The sequence below is a fragment of the Salvelinus sp. IW2-2015 genome, linkage group LG9 (genome assembly GCF_002910315.2).
Source record: "Salvelinus sp. IW2-2015 linkage group LG9, ASM291031v2, whole genome shotgun sequence".
NCBI classification, from domain to species: Eukaryota; Metazoa; Chordata; class Actinopteri; order Salmoniformes; family Salmonidae; genus Salvelinus; species Salvelinus sp. IW2-2015.
Genome location: NC_036849.1, coordinates 3,938,187 through 3,956,786, shown reverse-complemented (window position 1 = coordinate 3,956,786; position 18,600 = coordinate 3,938,187). Strand labels below are relative to the sequence as shown.

At 41.9% G+C, this 18,600-nt stretch overlaps 1 protein-coding gene across 1 annotated transcript in view; it reads left to right on the top strand.

Annotated features, from left to right (window-relative positions):
• The first annotated feature begins 316 nt into the window (after positions 1 to 316).
• The window catches only part of LOC111968459 (transmembrane protein 121-like), an 84,484-nt gene continuing 66,200 nt past the window's right edge, over positions 317 to 18,600 (top strand). Inside the window, exon 1 of the mRNA XM_023994020.2 lies at positions 317 to 619. The gene's annotated coding sequence lies outside the window, so the exon portion shown is untranslated. The remainder of the gene's footprint in view (positions 620 to 18,600) is intronic.

The window sequence follows — 18,600 nt, the reverse complement described above, 5'->3', positions numbered from 1 at the left end:
GCACACGCCACACCACACACAACACACACACACACACACACACACACACACACACACACACACACACACACACACAACACACACAACACACACACACACAACACGCGCGCACCACCTGCCCGAGACAACAGAACACAAGTCAGAGCTGGCACTTAATGAAAAGCTCAGGCTATTAGCTTGGCGTACGCAGTGAGCTGAGAGTGTTTAACAAGGGCGCAGAAACACGCCTCTCTATAAACGCTGTCGACATAAGTGCTCTGCTGTGGGTCACTATGCTGCATACAGAGAGAGAGAGAGAGAGAGAGAGAGAGAGAGAGAGAGAGAGAGAGAGAGAGAGAGAGAGCGCGAGAGCACATCAGAGGGAAGAGAAAAAAGACCAGCGTAACTTGAATTGGACCGGCAAAGTCGGCCCCTCAGCTAGGGTGCATCTTTGCCTCTCTCCACGGTACTAACCGATTTGGGGATGAATTGTGAATTTGCCACATTCTTGTAGTCTCAGTAGTGTGTAACCGTAACCGCAGCTCAGCTCACTATTTGCCTTAGCGCGGACTAAATCACCCTCCAAGCTGCTGTCTCCTGCCGCGAACGATCAGCTCCATGGACAGCGACTAGCACAGAGGTAGGACCGGTGCTTTGATTTACCCTACCAAAGTCTGATAAAATTATAACCTTTCTTTAACTGTTTGAAAATAGATATGGTGCACGTTTAGACTGGCACATCATAGGCTATTTGACTCAGATGTGTTACTGAATAACGTTGGCTGTGAATGGAACCATATTTTAATTTGCGAAATTGCGAAATCTGCATGAGGCTGTTGAGCGTTTGTAGCTGACAGACATGCTCATGTGACGGCAGAATTGTTATTTGAGTCGTAGCGCTGCAGTGTTGGATTCTAAACAACTATTACAAGTTCATAAAGGGGAGAGCAGATCCACTGGTTTGTAGGTGAGGTTACTTAGCACAAACACATCACTTCAAGCCGGGAAAAACCCCAGCGTTTTTGTCTAATTGATGGTTGGTATTGTTCAAAAAAGAATAATTTATGATTGCTGTTTTCTAAAGTGAAAGTGCTACATTCACACAAGAAGGTGTTTACATGAGTAAAACGAACCCACTTTATTTCGGAGTGGCACTAATCTATAAGTGCCAGGCAGCGTGTGTCAAAGCATGAGGCTCTTCCCCTCTCTTCCACCCCACCGGGCGCAAGTCCCGCGAGGGCTTCAGCCAGCTGGCGCGCACGATCTACTTGGCATCTGACCGCCTCATCCTTATATCACGCTGAGCCTCGCTGTGCTGCTGGAATTTGAATTCCATTCCATTTATTTTACTGAAACGTGCTTGCTTTGGTTGTCTTTGATATAGCCCCTTGTTGTCCAGATAAGAGTTTGATAGCTCCACAGTGTTCTAAACGGGATGAATGGCTTCTCCATTCGTTTGCACTAACTGCACTGGCTGGGAGCCTATGGTCATCAAATCAAATCAAATGTATTTATATAGCCCTTCTTACATCAGCTGATATCTCAAAGTGCTGTACAGAAACCCAGCCTAAAACCCCAAACAGCAAGCAATGCAGGTGTAGAAGCACGGTGGCTAGGAAAAACTCCCTAGAAAGGTCATCTGACTCCTGCTCTAAGCTCAGGCTGAGGTTGAGGCTGAGGTAGCCTACATAGTGCTGCATTGTGTTCCCTCATCAACTCCCTACACACTGTAAACCCCAAGGCATTTTTAGCTCAATTACTTCGAGTTGTATTCAAAGTCAATGAAAAGTAATTATTATTTAAAATGTTTCTGTGGTACTGACTCAACTAAAGCCACACCAACTAATTAAAAAATATATATAGGATTTTTTGGAATTGTTTTTAATATGTGTTTTTTTTAATGTACATTGAGTGATTGATTGATTAAATGTTATGTTACCCAAAGATTAAAAAAATAAATAATCTAAACTAATCCAATCATTGAATTGTTGCACCCATTACTGAAATGGTTGTTCCAGTTTAAATGGCTTAGGTAGTATCATTCCACTGTACTAAACCCTGGCAGTCATTATGAATGCAGTTTGTAGATGAATACAAGTTTCAACTGTTGGATAGCCTAACACTGGCTAGATCAAATAGGAATTATGCATCACTTTGCAAGCCAGCATGATGTGAGTTACAGTTAGGGTGCAAAATTCTGGTGAGAATTGCAGTTTTTCTGGCAATCCTGGTTGGAAGGTTACTGGAAAGTTGGTGTAATTTAGCAATCCTACTGAACTTTGAATCTTAAGGCCATATGATATATATAATGGTTAAAGTATAATAATACTATTCAATTAGGATCTCACTTGGTGAAGGCCGAAAAACAGAACATTTACAAATTCAACAACCATGTCTCTGTCAATAACAAATCAGTCATGGGTGGTAACTAGGGTTGCAAGGGGTTGGAAACTTTCCGGTAAATTTCCGCAATTTTTCTGAAAATTTTCCATGGGAAGTTAAGCCCTGGAATTTGGGGAATTTTGCTTAAATTAATTTTAAAAAGTTTGCTTATAACAGTGAACCTTTTGTGGGATACACATAAGGCAATTCTAGGTCTTGTGACATATTTTGGTTAAACTATCCACAATTCAATAGAATTGCAACCCTCTTGTGCACAGTGATTTCTTCCATCACATGTGCAGTGCACTCCTCCATCACATGTGCAGTGCACTCCTCATCACATGTGCAGTGCACTCCTCCATCACATGTACAGCTGATTCTCAAGATCTTGCACATTAATGAGATGCTATTGAGCCCACACTACTACATTATCTGAGCCAAGGACTACATTCATCCTGGTAAATGTTGATTACAATACTAGGTGGGTGAATATATTTTATATCACATACATGATTTTTTGTTAACTAGTAAATAGTAGCCTACAGCAAAGTGTGTTTAAAACATTTCTAACTTGTTAACAATTTCTGTTAGTTAGTTTTTGCTACCGTGTGAGTTTTAGCGTGCTTGAGCCTGCTAACCGAGGAGTGTTAATTCACCTGTTTCCATACATGTTTCATTTTAAAATGTGTATCTTCCAAAGGAGTTGTTTAATCTAACTGCTTAACTATTTATCTGTACATGGAATTGTATTAGTTTTTCTTTTACAGGAAATTGACACAGGTACTATCTGATGTGTGGAGACATTTCACTGCAGCTAATGTAGAAGGAAAAGCTGTGTACATTTGCAAATACTGTGCCAAATCATATGTGAAGAATGCAACAAAGAGGCAGAATCATCTGGCCAAGTGCATAAAGTTCCCCCAGCGCTCACAACAAGCAACCTTTGAGAAAAGTCTTTCTACTTCTATTCGAGGAGAAAATGATGATTCCGACACCTTATCGATAGCAACAGCTCATGGTCCTTCTGGAATCAGAAGTTTTTTTGACTCAAAGGAGGAGCATAGTCAGAAAAATGCTGATGAATGTCTTGCTCGAGCTGTGTATGCAACTGGTTCACCTCTGATGCTCACTGGCAATGTGTATTGGAAGAGATTTCTTAATGTTCTTTGCCCAGCATACATCCCTCCAACCAGACATGCTTTATCTACTCATTTGCTGGATGCAGAGTTCAACAGAGTTCAAGTGAAGATCAAGAAAATCATAGAGAAAGCAGACTGTACTGCAATCATCTCTGATGGGTGGTCGAATGTTCGTGGGCGAGGAATAATTAACTACATCATCTCCACCCCTCAACCAGTATTCTACAAGAGCACAGACACAAGGGACAACAGACACACCGGTCTCTACATTGCAGATGAGCTGAAGGCAGTCATCAATGACCCTGGACCAAAGAAGGTATTTGCACTGGTGACAGACAATGCTGCGAACATGAAGGCTGCTTGATCTAAAGTGGAGGAGTCCTACCCTCACATCACACCCATTGGCTGTGCCCAGTGTGCCTTGGCTCTTCGATTGAATTGTAGAGTTACCACCCATGACTGTATTTGTGTAACGATCGTTGTTGGAGGATGGTCGGACCAAGATGCAGCGTGGGGTAGGTTAATCCACCCTGCATACCACTGCTGGCTTGCTTCTGAAGCTAAGCAGGGTTGGTCCTGGTCAGTCCCTGGATGGGAGACCAGGTGCTGCTGGAAGTGGTGTTGGAGGGCCAGTAGGAGGCACTCTTTCCTCTGGTCTAAACAAAAGATCCCAATGCCCCAGGGCAGTGATTGGGGACACTGCCCTGTGTAGGGTGCCGTCTTTCGGATGGGACGTTAAATGGGTGTCCTGACTCTCTGAGGTCATTAAAGATCCCATGGCACTTATCGTAAGAGTAGGGGTGTTAACCCCGGTGTCCTGGCTAAATTCCCAATCTGGCCCTCTACCATCACGGTCACCTAATAATCCCCAGTTTACAATTGGCTCATTCATCCCCCTCCTTTCCCCTGTAACTATTCCCCAGGTCGTTGCTGCAAATGAGAACGTGTTCTCAGTCAAATTACCTGGTAAAATAACGGTAAAATAAATAAATAAATAAAAATCATTCTTTATTTATGATGACCGGCACAAAACAAGAAAGAGTAACAAACAAAACGTACTAGGGCTAAAAATCAACAATACAAAACCAAGATCCCACAAACAACAGGTGGGAAAAGGATGCCTAAATATGATCCCCAATCAGAGACAACGATAGACAGCTGCCTCTGATTGGGAACCATACCAGGCCAACAATAAATAGAAAAACTAGACTACCCACCCTAGTCACACCCTGACCTAACCAAAATAGAGAAATAAATGGTTCTCTCAGGTCAGGGCGTGACAATTTGTTAGTGACAGAGTCATGCTTGGTGAATTCATTCATTTCAGTCCTGTGACCTTCACCAAGTGAGTTTTTAATCATTAAAATTAAACCATTACATATATCATAAGGTCATATACAGTGGCCTGGAACACATACATTGGAGGCCTGCAAGTAGGGTTGCAAAATTCCACAAACCTTCCCAAAATGTTCAGTAATCTTCCAACCAGGATTTCTGGAATTCTTCCAGAATTTTGCAACCCTAACTGTAAATCACACCATGCTGGCTTGCAAAGTGATGTGTAATTCCTATTGGAATCTAGCCAGTGTTAGGCTAGCCAACAGCTTAAATTTGAATTCACCCACAACTTGCAATCATAATGACTGCCAGGGTTTAAAAGAGTGTGAGGAAACTACCTAAGCCAATTAAACTGGAAAAAAACATTTCAGTAACAGGTGCAAAAATTAAATGATTGAATTAGTTTAGATTAAAAAATATATATATTTGTGTAGCATAACATTTAATCAATCAATCACTCAATGTACATGCAAAAACACAGATATTAAAAACAATTCAGAATATCAAGAATAGAAAGAAAGAATATCAAACTGCAGTAGAGTATGCTGGGAAAAAAGATACTGTGTTGTCATATCTTTAGAAAATTCTAATTTTGTTTTGAGTCAGTACCACATAAACATTTTAAGTAACCATCATTGTCTTTGAGTTCAAAGTAGCCACCCTTGTCCTTGATCACAGCTTTGCACATTCTTGGCATTCTCTCAACTAGCTTCATGAGGTAGTCACCTGGAATGCATTTCAATTAACATGTGTGCCTTGTTAAAAGTTAATTTGTGGAATTTATTTCCTTCTTAATGCATTTGAGTCAATCAGTTGTATTGTGACAAGGTAGGGGTAGTATACAGAAGATAGCCCTATTTGGTAAAAGACCAAGTCCATATTGTGGCTAGAACAGCTCAAATAAGCAAAGAGAAATGACTGTCCATTACTTTAAGACATGGAGGTCAGTCAATGCGGAACTTTGAAAGTTTCTTCAAGTGCAGTCGCAAAAACCATCAAGCCCTATGATGAAACTGACTCTCATGAGGACCGCCACAGGAAAGGAAGACCCAGAGTTACCTCTGCTGCAGAGGATAAGTTCATTAGAGTTACCAGCCTCAGAAATTGCAGCCCAAATAAATTCTTCACAGAGTTCAAGTAACAGACACATCTCAACAAATCAAATTTTAATTGTCACTTGTGCCGAATACAACAGGTGTGTAGACCTTATCGTGAAATGCTTACTAACAAGCCTTTAACCAACAATGCAATTCAAGAAATATAATTAATTAAATATTTACTAAAGTAACTGAAGTAAAAAAAACTATCAAATCAATCAAAAAGTAACAAGAAATGTACAGGTCTCTGACCTCCCTATAGGCTGTCTCATCGTTGTCGGTGATCAGGCCTACCACCGTTGTGTCGTCAGCAAACTTAATGATGGCGTTGAAGTAGTGCTTGGCCACGCAGTCGTGGGTGAACAGGGGGGTACAGGAGGGGAGTAAGAATGCATTCCTGAGGGGACCCAGTGTTGAGGATCAGCGTGGCAGATGTATTGTTGCCTACCCTTACCACCCGGGGGAGGCCCGTCAGGAAGTCCAGGATCCAATTGCAGAAGGAGGGGTTTAGTCCCAGGGTCCTTAGCTTAGTGATGAGCTTTGCAGGCACTATTGTGTTGAACGCTGAGCCTAGTCAATGAACAGCATTCTCACATAGGTGTTCTTTTTGTCCAGGTGGGAAAGGGCAGTGTGGAGTGCGATTGAGATTGCGTCAATTGTGGATCTGTTTGGGCGGTATGTGAATTGGAGTGGGTCTAGGGTTTCTGGCATGATGGTGTTGATGTGAGCCATGACCAGCCTTTCAAAGCACTTCATGGCTACCGATGTGAGTGCTACGAGGCGGTAATCATTTAGGCAGCTTACCTTTGCTTCCTTGGGCAGAGGGACTATGGTGGTCTGTTTGAAACATGTAGGTATTACAGACTCGGACAGGGAGAGGTTGAACATGTCAGTGAAGACACTTGCCAGTTTGTCCGCGCATGCTTTGAGTCCACGTCCTCGTAATCCATCTGGCTCCGCGGCTTGTGGAAATCAGGTGGAAATCGGTGGAAATCAGTCCTTTGGTATGATGAGTCCAAATTTGAGATTTTTGGTTCCAACTAAAAGACTGTTGGAAAAGCATTTCAGGCGAAGCTGGTTGAGAGAATGCCAAGTGTGCAAAGCTGTCATCAAGGCAAAGGGTGGCTACTTTGAAGAATCTAAAATCTAAAATATGTTTTGATTTGTTTAACACTTTTTTGGTTACTACATGATCCCATATGTGTTATTTCATAATTGTGATGCCATCACTATTATTCTACAATGTAGAAAATAGTACAAATAAAGAAAAACCTTGAATTAGTAGGTGTGTCCTAACGTTTGACTGGTACTGTACATCTAAGTGCAATATGTGCTGCTCTGTTTTGGATATATTGCTAGTTACCCATTCTTCAACTGACTGAAGCTCTATGTTAAAACTTCTTAGGGATCGGCGCCCCGTCAATGGGACAGTTGTAATCATGCAGCGCCTTGTGTCACGATTGCAGATTTTAGAGAAACAACAAATGTCGGTACATATAAGTGTCTTATATCGGCTGAAAGCTTAAATTCTTGTTAATATAACTGCACTGTCCAATCTATGGCGATTGCATGGATGTGTGCTCGATTTTATACACCTGTCAGCAACAGGTGGGGCAGAAATAGCCGAATCCACTAATTTGAAGGGTTGTCCATATACTTTTGTACATACAGTGCATTTGGAAAGTATCAGACCCCTTGACTTTTTCCACATTTTGTTACATCACAGCCTTATTCTAAAACATTGTTTTATTTAAATTTCCCTCATCAATCTACACACAGTACCCCATAATGACAAAGCAAAAACAGGTTTTTAGACATTTTTGCAAATGTATAACAATTAAAAAACTGAAGTATCACATTTACATAAGTATTCAGGCCCTTTACTCAGTACCTTGTTGAAGCACCTTTGGCAGTGATTACAGCCTTGAGTCTTCTTGGGTATGATGCTACAAGCTTGGCACACCTGTATTTGGGGAGCTTCTCCCATTCTTTACACATCCTCTCAAGCTTTGTCAGGTTGGATGGGAAGCGTCGCTGCACAGCTATTTTCAGGTCTCTCCAGAGATGTTCGATCATGTTTAAGGGTGTCAGTTATTTATGTTAATGTTGCAGCTGATGTGTGTACTGTTTAGGCATCAGCATACATGGACACACAGGCTTTATTCAAGGTCAGTGGAAGGTTATTAGTAAACCGAGAAAACAATAATGGCCTAAGCCAGCTGCCTTGTGGTACACCACACTCAATCGAATTTGCATTAAAGAGGCTTCCATTAAAGAAAACTGTCTGTGTTCTATTGCATTGGTAACTGTCCATCCATGATAAGGCAAAGGAGTGTTCCTGAGTGGCCTAGTTACAGTTTTGACATAATGCTGCAATATGTAACTTTTGTGCGACCCGGCCCAATTCACATAGAAATTTCAGTTGTATATCTGTCATTCTCATTGAAAGCAGGTCTAAGAAGTGGTAGATATGTTCTATGTGCGCTATTTTTATGCTTCCCGTTTTTAAGTTTTGTTTTTGCGTCTTTTACTTTCAGTTTTGTACACCAGCTTCAAGCAGCTGAAAAACTATATTTTGGGTTATTGAAAATATATTTCACAGCTGTTTAGATGGTGCAATGATTCTTTACACTGCTGTTTAGTCACAAACTGAAATTAGGCGAATTATTAGAATTTTAGCAACCAAGAAATGTAGAATTGATTTCTGCATATTGCACATTTAAAGCTTTCTTATTAAATCATTAATCAATGCTATTAAAATCCTTAATAGTCTATAAATCCGTCTACAGTGGTTCTTCCTTTAAAAGTTGTGTCATACTGCAGCACACATTGCGGGCTGCTGCAGAATTATATGGCACATTATTTAATTGTCAGCCATTTTTACCATTGATGCTAGTTAGTGTTAGTTGCACCACCAGAGGGCATCTTTGAGAAGCATTTGATAGTCTTCAATATTGGAATTACTAGAGAATTTAAAACCTTTTTTGTAAGAACATAGTATGTGGGATTGATTTTAAGAAATTTAGCTTAATTAATTTGATCAATATTATGTTGTTTCTATTCCAAGGAAAACAAAAAACGAAACCCTCAGGGTTTCCATTAGGATGGAAGGGACAATATGGCGCTGTACAACGTGACGGTCGGAAGTAGGCTACAGTACTAAGAGCGTAACATTTCCACACCCTAATTGTAGTGTAACCAATACCCAAACGGAGATTCAGTGAAAATAAACATCTCATTGATTTATCAAGACCAGTCCCCATGCTTGTCTCAGGGCAGCGCAAAATGATGCTGAAATAGTTATTGCTTCAAATCCTATTGCTCCATAATGGGCTATTATTATACTGCACATGGTGTCCAGGTCAGGATAACCAAAACATTTCTTTATTAAAGACTATCAGAAAGAACGTTGGTACTTATTTATTTTGATCCAAAGCCATGAATGAGTGAGTCACCCAGCTTTATGACTGTGCCATCAACTTGATTATATATAATGATATATATTTTTTTTTTTTGAAAAAAAATGAAAGTGACCAATTGTAATCTGAATATAGGCCCAAAAAATATTTGTAAAGGCCAAAACAGTTATTTCTATTTTTAGAGGGAGAGAAACGCTGGGCCAATTGTGCGCTGCCATATTGGACTCCCAATTTTCAGCAAACTTAACATGTGTAAATATTTGTATGAACATAACAAGATTCAACAACTGGGACATACATTGAACAAGTTCCACAGACATGTGACTAACAGAAATGGAATAATGTGTCCCTGAACAAAGAGGGTGTCAAAATCAAAAGTAACAGTCAGTATCTGGCGTGGCCACCAGCTGCATTAAGTACTGCAGTGCATCTCCTCCTCATGGACTGCACCAGATTTGCCAGTTCTTGCTGTGAGATGTTACCCCACTCCTCCACCAAGGCACCTGCAAGTTCCCGGACATTTCTGGGGGGAATGGCCTTAGCCCTCACCCTCCGATCCAACAGGTCCCAGAAGTGCTTGATGGGATTGAGATCCGGGCTCTTCGCTGGCCATGGCAGAACACTGACACAGTCTTGCAGGAAATCACACACAGAACGAGCAGTATGGCTGGTGGCATTGTTATGCTGGAGGGTCATGTCAGGATGAGCCTGCAGGAAGGGTACCACATAAGGGAGGAGGATGTCTTCCCTGTAACGCACAGCATTGAGATTGCCTGCAATGACAACAAGCTCAGTCTGATGATGCTGTGACACACCGCCCCAGACCATGACGGACCCTCCACCTCCAAATCGATCCTGCTCCAGAGTACAGGCCTTGGTGTAATGCTCATTCCTTCGACGATAAACGCGAATCCGACCATCACCCTTGGTGAGACAAAACTGTGACTCGTCAGCACTTTTTGCCAATCCTGTCTGGTCCAGTGACGGTGGGTTTGTGCCGATAGGCGACGTTGTTGCCGGTGATATCTGGTGAGGACCTGCCTTACAACAGGCCTACAAGCCCTCAGTTCAGCCTCTCTCAGCGTATTACGGACAGTCTGGGCACTGATGGAGGGATTGTGCGTTCCTGGTGTAACTCGGGCAGTTGTTGTTGTCATCCTGTACCTGTCCCGCAGGTGTGATGTTTGGATGTACCGATCCTGTGCAGGTGTTGCTACAAGTGGTCTGCCACTGCGAGGACGATCAGCTGTCCGTCCTGTCTCCCTGTAGCGCTGTCTTAGGCGTCTCACAGTACGGACATTGCAATTTATTGCCCTGGCCACATCTGCAGTCCTCATGCCTCCTTGCAGCATGCCTAAGGCACGTTCACTCTGTTTTTCAGAGTCAGTAGAAAGGCCTCTTTAGTGTCCTAAATTTTCATAACTGTGACCTTAATTGCCTACCGTCTGTAAGCTGTTAGTGTCTTAACGACCGTTCCACAGGTGCATGGTTCATTAATTGTTTATGGTTCATTGAACAAGCATGGGAAACAGTGTTTAAAACCTTTACAATGAAGATTTGTGAAGTTATTTGGATTTTTATGAATTATTTTTGAAAGACAGGGTCCTGAAAAAGGGCCGTTTCTTTTTTTGCTGAGTTTATTTATTCACATAGTAATTCGTTATGGATCCATAACTAAATAAACATCTGCATTTTGAAAGAGTATTTTTATCATAATTTTTTTAACAAAAGCATAAAGATGCTAATGAAGAAAGACAGTACTGTACAGTATATGCTTTTTCCGAACATTTTGCGGTTGCATGAGGTCGCCCACACGCACTTTAAACACTTGGATAATAAAGCATTTAAAGCATTTAAAGCATTTTGAAGATAGAAGCTGCCCGCATTTGTATATTAGGCTACTGTGCAATCTGACAAGTTAACATAGCCTATAGTACATACTGTAGTAAACATGGCAAAGTGCCTAATACCTTACATAAGGGAAAGCAGCCCATGTCCAGACTTTCTTGGTCACCTCAAGTACTCATTAACTCTGTCTTTAATGCTTTTTCAGGTTGCATCAGTCAATGAACAGAAACTTTAGCGACACAGTATTAATGATGAACACCTGGAGGTTCACTGGTAAGCCACATTTGCCTCGGGATCCATCCCAGTTGGTATTCTGTGTCCACTTGTTGTATCTCTCTTCGGTTACACATCCTTGGAATAGCAGAACAGCCCGGGCGGCCCTTGCTGTGCCTGGTGAGCGGTTGGTCAAGTTCTGTTGTCAGAAGAGGAATGGAAATGTCAGGGTGAACCGACGACCTGACGAACCCGCCAGGTGTGTTGACTCTGCCTGTCGGAGGTGGAGTTCCAGAGCTCACAGGTGTGCCTGGCATGGATTGTGACTCCATCTCGTTCCTCGCCCTCTTCAACGCGTCATTCTCCACCTGACTCTCCGCCAATGCCGCCTGACTCTCTGCCAACTCTCTGCTTGAGAAAAACAAGTGTTTGAAAACCTATTTTAAAAATGCCTCCAGCTGTCCATCACTACTGTAAATAAAAACACAGCATCTTGTTTACACCCTGTTTACATTCTTTATTGTATCCACAGTGTCACAAATCGTTTGTATCTACCTTTCCTATAACTTTTAGATTTACAAATGTGCGCTTTTCATGTCATTTTTCATGTCAATCCAGTTCGGATTTAAGTATAACTTTTGGCTGACGCCTTTAGTGAGAGGTCTAATATTTAATAGTTTCAGCCCCCCGAATTCATATCTAAGGGACATTTTTCACGCTGTTATTAGTTGCATTGTTTTAGTTTGAATGTGCAGACAGGCACTAAGAACAGCGGGAACGTTTCCCTAGTCAGCGCCGTTATTAATGCAATGCCCCTTAAAGTGTTGCTCTGTGCTACCCAGGGGGGGCGGGGTGGGGGTCCAACCCCCCTCCCCCTTCCTCCTCCTCCCTTCCCCATGGACTAGGTCTGTCTTCTGTCCGCTGCTCTGCGGCCCGTCCCATGCCTCCAGCCCCGGTGCCTTGAACCTCGTGCACCTACCACTATCTCAGTGGATAAAGCTGGAGAACTACAAGGCAATCCCATTGTGCGCCACTCGGGAGCCATGACCAAAATGACCAATATTTATTGTCCTGCTAGAAACGTTGTTTGCAGAATTCACAGCCTGCTATGCTTGTGACAAACAGGGTTAATAATACATCTGTGAGAATATCTAAGGGGGTTATATATTATTCTAAATTCATTAATAATTATAATAATAATAGCTTTCTTTTAAATTTAACAATATTTTGGGGTGGATTTCATTTTCAAATAACGTAAAGTGAGCGAGAAAAAGGACATTCTTGAACATGGGGTGAGACATTGTTACTAATTTGTAAATAAAGCCAATTTGTTATTTAGAATGATATATTTCTGTTTTTAGAGGGAGAGAAATCAAAAGCCTATCATCACCTCCTGGATCTCCCGGTCACAGCTGGGACAGGTATTGAACCAGCATCTGTAGCAACAAGGTTTGCACTGCGGTGCGGTGTCTTAGACCGCTGCGTCACTCAGGCACTGAACAGAATGACTTGTCGGGAGTAGGCTACAACAAGAGCAAAATAATCCTAACATTTCCACACCCTAATTGTAGTATACGTTTCTCTTAGAATAAAAACCTTAGTGTAACAACAGTTTTAGTAAGTAATACTGACGAGTAGTAACAAAAAAATATGTGTATTAGCAATTCTTACACTATTGTTCTAAATTCAATCACCTTCTTCATCCTCATCATTCAGTTCATTGAAATTCAATTTTGAAGTCGTGCATAATTATCAGTTTCTGTTGCCCATTCATTGTCAGTTAGAGACACATTAGCGCCTTGGGACCCAAAAGCATAATCAGTGCTCTAACTCCCCCTTGCGCTGGTCTGGAGCAATGAAGTAGGGGCACAGGGTACCGTACTAAACCACAAATTACCTCTAAATCCCACAGCATAATCGCAAAACTTTTAGTTGAGCAACCACTATATGTCGGCCTTCAGCAAGTGTCACGGGACTCGTCTGAAGTTTCTAACGCTGATGTGCCCACTTCTGTCTGTAGTGTTCGAACTGTTTACGCTACAACTCTTACAAGTGTCAGGTAACCCATACAAACAAATTAAAGTATGGAGGTAGATTTGTGCCAACAAAAATAAGGGGTTAAATATGTATTTTTTTAAACACAGCTTTTTTATATCTCCTAGATATAGGACAGACACTTCAAAACCTTATTCATTATGATGTATTGTTTCACTGTCTTTTTTTTGCCATTTACGAATGAGTTATTCAATGTGTTTCTATGTGCTATTGTAGTAAAGAGCAAATTCGGTTTAGACTTTTAGAGGTTAACCAGAAAATGGCGGCGCAATTTCTGCATATTGCACCTTTAAGGCTTTCTTATTAAATAATGAATATATGCACGATCTATTATAAGATGAGTTAAAACACATTTTTAGATTTAGATGCTGCTAGATTAGATGAGTGGTATTTCATTCCCGTTAGATTACGTGTACTGACTCCTCGGAGATGCAAATTTAATCAGATCAGTTACTACAGTAACACAGCAAAGTATTATCACCAATTAATCAAACACTGATCCATCCAATCAAATAGCAGAGTAGCAGTCGAACTGATCCTGTTGGGTGTTGAGATGATGTCAGGAGGGAAATGTTAGTGATGTAAAGATGAGAGCTTATTCCTGTGAGTGGAGAGGCTTAGAAGATGAAGAACAGGAACGTGTCTTTTGACTTTCAACTCAAACTCCCCAGACACACAGCAATCAGGGGCATAGGCCCACTGAATGAGATTGAGCAAAAGAAAACACAACTGCTTTTTACCTGTCAGTGTTCCAAAAACAACATTATTTTGTTTTTTTACCTAAACATGCATACACCATCAGATATAATTCATAGCAAGCAATGCACTGGGTTAGTCAGATTTGATGAAATATAACAGAACAGATGAACTGGAATGGCGTTCACTCTCACGGGATGTGTTGCCAAAAAGAACTAACTGAAAGCCACACCCCCAATAAGCCCTTATATGACCACATTGAGGCACATGTCACTGTGCTTCTATGGCTATATGCGCCTATTTCATTTGTTCATTTAGAAAACAAGACAGCTCATAATCCAGTGCCTTTATCACAGTCAACAAACCTATATTTTAGCTTAAGAAATGTAACATTTTCTCTCAGCCTCATGGTAAAATGTGTAAAATAGCATGAGATGAGAGATAAAACTGCTCATGTTCCTCTCTGCTCCTTGGCAAAATGTGTAGAATTGCAGGAAATTAGCTGCTTTTTGTTTATAATATATACATATTTTACATATATTGCAGGAATTGCAGGAAATTAGCTGTTTTTTTGTTTATAATATATACATATTTTATATATACATATACATACATAATATATATTTTTCTAATTCACTTACATTTTTGCAGGCCCACCCACCAACGAATTTCTGGCTGCGCCACTGACACGCATACAAACAAACACTGAGGGTTTGGAAGCACAGGGTCTGTAGGGGTGAGGTGCCTTGCTCAAAGCAGGATAACCCCTATAGGCAGATGTTTCATTTCTATTCTGATTGATTCATTCTATACAATTTGTAGATAATAATAGCCCATAATTATAGTGACAATGTCAGTGCATACATCTGTAAAGGCAGTTGTGGAAAGTGGAGCGTTTGACTGGCCGTTCTGGTTGAGGTGGGGGGGGATGGACGGGCAAGAGGGGTATCTCTGCCTGCTTGTCTGCCTGCTTGTCTGCCTGCCTGGATACAACCATGTGGCTCTGTCTGCCTTCAGTGTTCTACTCATAGTGGAAACTCCATTATCGCAATGACACGGACAGATCGTAAAAGGGGATATTGATGGACAAATTCAATATGAAAATATCAATAGCCATGATATCTCTGCTCTCCCCCTGTGAGGAGGATGCACTCACAGCATGTGTCCTACAGAACAACCACTGGATGGCCATGAATTCCTGTCAATTAATGTACAGGACATTTGATCCAGTCTCAGGTTTGGATTCTGTCACTAAACCATAAGCAGGTTTTTAAGAGCGAGCCAGGGGCCTTCCTGGCAATGAGCACACAATGAACTGAAAGGTAATGTGTCTAATGCTCAGTAAACTGTGGAATTGGCTAAACAGATAGACCTCGTCATCATGATTCTGTTGTTTTGTTACCCTGGGCGATGGGGGCGATGGGTTGGTACAAATCCTGTTACCTGCCATCCTGCCAAATCACCACCCCCTGGTAGGGAACACTAAACTGACACTGGGCGTTCCGGCACAGATCACAACAACCAGCGATGGGTAAAAATGACAAAATACAATGACAAAATTCCATGAAGATCAATGTATCAAAATAAACTTCAACTGTATTTAGTGCTGCATAAAATGGGGATGTTCATTCTACCTCATGTTCTCAAGGACATTACTGTACCTTTTCAAGGATGTATCAGGGATGCATTGAAGTGTGTGAAGGTAAAGTTGTCATGGTAACCACGTATGTACTCAGTCAGTGGGTGGGAGGTAAGAAGTAGTGCAGGATATTTTCTAGGGAAGGGAAAATACACACCTGAGTTGGCAAGTTGGAGGCCGGCGGAACACTTGGATGAATATGGTAGCCAGAGATTGGATGAAGACAGAGAAGGTTATAATGTCACTGATTTCCTCTCCTTCACTAAGTGGGCGGACTGACCCTCCCATTCTCTCTCTCCCTCTCTTTATCTCTCACCCTCTCCCACTCACCTGATAATCATAATCAATATCCATACTCCCTCCCTCTCTTGGCCTTTCTCTCACTTTCTCCAACCCTTCTGTCTGTCTCGTAGCAGGTCATTTTGCAACTTTCCATTTTTACAGATACAGTGGATTCGGAAAGTATTCAGACCCCTTGACTATTTCCACATTTTGTTACGTTACAGCCTTATTCTAAAACGGATTAAATAGCTTTTTTTCCTAATCAATCTACACTCAATATCCCATAATGATGAATCAAAAGCAGGTTTTTAGACATTTTTGCAAATGTATATAAAATATAAAACTGAAATATCACATTTACATAAGTATTCAGACCCTTTACTCAGTACTTTGTTGAAGCACCTTTGGCAGCGATTACAGCCTTGAATCTGGGTATGACGCTAAAAGCTTGGCCCATTTTCTCTGCAGAGCCTCTCAAGCTCAGGTTGGATTTGAGCTTCGCTGCACAGCTATTTTCAGGTCTCTCCAGATATGTTAGATTGGGTTTAAGTCCAGGCTCTGGCTGGGCCACTCAAGAACATTTAGAGACTTGTTCCGTTGTCTTGGCTGTGTACTTAGGGTTGTTGTCCTGTTGGAAGGTGAACTTTCACCCCAGTCTGAGGCACTGAGCTCTCTGCAGCAGGTTTTCATCAAGGATCTCTCTGTACTTTGTTCCATTCATATTTCCCTCGATCCTGGCTAGTCTCCCAGTCCCTGCTGCTGAAAAACATCCCTACAGCATGACGCTGCCACCCCCAAGTTGGCGTCGACAGACATGGCAGTGCTGCTTCTCGCTCCTGTACAACTTTGCAGTATTTCGTTTTTTTTGTGTTATTTCTTACATTATTTGCCCAGAACGTTTATGTGTTATTACATACAGCCGGAAATAACTTTTGGATGTCAGAGCGGCGGTAACTCACCAGCATTACTTTCCCGAACTGGATCCTTTGTTCGTACCCCTTAGGGCAATTGAACTTATCCCAGAGGCTGCTCCAAGACTCTGCCGGCTCTGGAGGCGAGCACACCATCCACCGCTTCCGAGTGTATTACTCATAATGTTCAGTCTCTGGACAATAAAATAGACGCGCTCAGGGCCAGGATCGCCTTCCAGAGAGACATCAGGGACTGTAACATACTCTGTTTCACGGAATCATGGCTCTCTCCGGATATACTGTCCCCGTCCATACAGCCAGCTGGAACGGGAACGGCAGGTCTCTCCAGAGGGTGGTGCGGTCTGCCGGGGGCACACTGCCTGCCCTCCGGGACACCTACAGCGACCGATGTCACAGGAAGGCCAAAAAGATCATAAAGGACATCAACCACCCGAGCCACGGCCTGTTCACCCTGCTACCATCTAGAAGGCGGGGTCAGTACAGATGCATTAAAGCTGGGACCGAGAGACTGAAAGCAGCTGTTTATCTCAAGGCCATCAGACTGTTAAATAGCCATCACTAGCAGGCTACCACCTGGTTACTCAACCCTGCACCTTAGAGGCTGCTGCCCTATATACATAGACATGGAATCACTGGTCACTTTAATAATGTTTACATACCGTTTTACTCATTTCATATGTACAGTTGAAGTCGGAAGTTTACATACACTTAGGTTGGAGTCATTAAAACTCGTTTTTCAACCACTCCACAAATTTCTTGTTAACAAACTATAGTTTTGGCTCGTCGGTTAGGACATCTACTTTGTATACATTTTTCCAACAGTTGTTTACAATTGTTTATTATTTCACTTATATTTCACTGTATCACAATTCCACTGTGTCAGAAGTTTACATACTTTGACTGTGCCTTTAAACAGCTTGGAAGTCCAGAAAATTATGTCATGGCTTTAGAAGCTTCTGATAACCTAATTGACATCATTTGAGTCAATTGGAGGTGTACCTGTGGATGTATTTCAAGGCCTACCTTCAAACTCAGTACCTCTTTGCTTGACAACATCATGTTTGGAGGAAAAAGGGGAAGGCTTGCAAGCCGAACAACACCATCCCAAACGTGAAGCACGTGGGTGGCAGCATCATGTTGTGGGGATGTTTTGCTGCAGAAGGGACTGGTGCACTTCACAAAATAGATGGCATCATGAGGCAGGAAAATTATGTGGATATATTGAAGCAACATCTCAAGACATCAGTGAGGAAGTTAAAGCTTGGTCGCAAATGGGTATTCCAAATGGACACTGACCACAAGCATACTTCCAAAGTTGTGGCAAAATGGCTTAAGGACAACAAAGTCAAGGTATTGGAGTGGCCATCACAAAGTCCTGACCTCAATCCCATAGAACATTTGTGGGCAGAACTGAAAAGCGTGTGCGAGCAAGGAGGCCTACAAACCTGACTCAGTTACACCAGCTCTGTCAGGAGAAATGGGCCAAAATTCGCCCAACTTATTGTGGGAAGCTTGTGGAAGGCTATCCGAAACGTTTAACCCAAGTTCAACAATTGAAAGGCAATGATACCAAATACTAAT